The 2,500-nt window shown below is 39.5% G+C and overlaps 1 protein-coding gene across 3 annotated transcripts in view; it reads right to left on the reverse strand.

Annotated features, from left to right (window-relative positions):
* Positions 1-111: 111 nt before the first annotated feature.
* The window catches only part of LOC116850392 (RNA-binding protein Nova-1), a 15,792-nt gene continuing 13,403 nt past the window's right edge, over positions 112-2,500 (reverse strand). For all 3 annotated transcript variants that reach the window (XM_032828622.1, XM_032828619.1, XM_032828620.1), the window contains one exon: positions 112-2,500. This exon is cut by the window's right edge. The gene's annotated coding sequence lies outside the window, so the exon portion shown is untranslated.

The raw sequence follows: 2,500 nt of genomic DNA on the forward strand, positions 1-2,500 counted from the left end.
TATATATATATATATATATATATATATATATGTAATATAACTTCGCTTCTGCTATTGTCGATCAATGCAATGCGCGATGCAATAAATAAATTCTTCTTTTTTTTTCTTTTCTTTGTGACGCTCTCTATAGCAATTCTTATATCTTAGTGTTAACATTTCTCTCTTAACGTAATATATATGTATATACGTGTATATACATATATTACGGATTACATCGATTTTTTTTCGGCTATGGTAAATTTGTCCTACCGTATTCAAACGTTTGATTATAGCGAACGATTGCAAAAAAGTGGCAGTAAACCAACGCAGTTTTGGAGAAGTAAAATCCCTAATAGAATGCAAATACATTTCTTTTTTTCTTCCTTCGGAAACGATAATCAATCGCGATGCATCGCAAAGTTAACTTGCCCGCCTGTACTTTTCCCCCTATTCTCGTCATTTAACAATCGATATAGGCCTTTGCTCGATCTCTCCGTCTGTTCGGAAATTTTGTAAAATTTTCTTGCGACGCGCACGCTGACGTTATCGTCGAATTTAAAGGACATCTCTTTCCTTATATGGCAGCGATCGCAACAGATATATTTCCGGGTCGAATATTGTCGAATAATTAGCAGTACGCGAATATCAGTTTCGGAAATCGTTACGTCATCTTTAGATATTACTATTATCGCTGATCGTAAGACAGACTGGAACAAGATACAACGCACGCGTATAAAAACTAGAAAAATAAAAAGCGAAAGGAGAAACGCGCGAGCGCGAAATTCGCGACAACATTGCGACGCATTAAAATATCCACTAATTAATATTCCTCTCAATTCGCGGCGGTCGGTCTTGCCTCAATTATGTTCCTAAAACTCCCTCCCTTTCTTGGCTACCACCAAGAGAGCCACTTCTTTCGTAAAACATTCCCTCCCCGCAAACTGAGCAGGCATAAAGGTGATTACCCGTACAAATACTCCAATATTCCAAAATATAATGAGAAATAAACGTACCGACTTTATTGAAAACGATCCCTGCGTCCAGCAGAGAGATATACACATCTTTAACAACACGTTCTACTGTCAAACGTTAACAAGTGTGGCTGATGGGCAAAGGGAAGTTCGATATGGCACTAAAGTGACGCGAATGAGGCGACATGCAGCGAATGGATTATGGGATGGAGGAAAGTATGGAGTGGAGAAGGGAAGAAAGGGCTTCTTTCTTTCGTTTTTAACCCCTGGGAGTAAAACGTGAGTCGAATACTCGCTCTTATCGTTGGTACAATAATTAATAACAGCGCGGATCTCTTTCTCTCTCTCTCTCTCTCTCTCTCTCTCTCTCTCTCTCTCTCTCTCTCTCTCTCGTCGTTACTCTATCTATACATATATTTATATTTCTCTGCCTCTTTTTTGCATTTCCTCTCGTTCATTTTCTTCTTAAATCTTTTTTTTGTCGTTTTTATTTTCCTATCTGTTTTTAATGGAGCCTATGCGAGAGTGTGGGAGCGATGAGAACGCGATGGAACATGATTTACGATGTAGCCTAGCACACACAGCCAAGTAACGTGACACGCGAGCCACCACCACCCCTACGCGCGGCGACGACCAGTGTCGAATTCAGCTTTTTTTTTTTTATTTAGTTACTGTAACAATAGTCGTACTTTTAATCGAATCGAGGCAAATCAATGCAATTCCTACAGTTCCCTGATTATTACTACACGCTGTACTACACCTCTCTCCATGTCGGCGAGAGCGCGATTCTCGCTTCTCTCTCTCTCTCATATTTCTCCCATAATTGTCGTCGTATACGCGTGTACGATAGAATTCGTACACGCGTACACGAACGCGCGTGTACGCGCGATTCTTTATACATATATAATATTTTTTTGTCTAAGATAAAGTCGATCATTTGTCGTTTAAAACGTTGAACCTGTAATGACGATTTTTCGTAAGGAGATTTAAGAAACTAGCTACACACCTATGCCTAATAAATTTCTGTGTACAACTATCGACTGGCGACGCGACGCGTCATACATATTTATATATAAAGAAGTGCATATATAATTATATATAATAAAATGACACGTATATAAGACAATATATAATTATATATATACGATTTCTCTATAAATATATATGTAAACGCGTTACGTTACACGTATATGTATCGCTACATAATTGTACAACGCACGCGTCGCGTCGGTCCTCCTTCGCTTTTGTGACGAGCGAACGACGATATAATATATCTTAAACTGTACAAAAAAGAAAAGAGAACAAAGCGTTGTATGAAAAAATAAAAGACTCTCTACTAACGAGGGCGACGACTGCCGGTGTATTGAATTGCAAACGGTAATAAGTGTCCTCTCCTCTTAAACAACTCGTAGGTAACATTGACTGGCCAACCAATACTGCTTTGCCACCTTCGTGCAAACTGCACCGTTCCGTTTCGTCTCAGAGAGATCCTCGACGATACGTGCGAACGTTTCCTCGCTCCCTTTGCGGTTCCTACGATCTCGAGCGGA

This window comes from Odontomachus brunneus, unplaced genomic scaffold (genome assembly GCF_010583005.1).
Source record: "Odontomachus brunneus isolate Ranch 3 - 2012 unplaced genomic scaffold, Obru_v1 Obru_scaffold_144, whole genome shotgun sequence".
Classification (NCBI taxonomy): Eukaryota; Metazoa; Arthropoda; class Insecta; order Hymenoptera; family Formicidae; genus Odontomachus; species Odontomachus brunneus.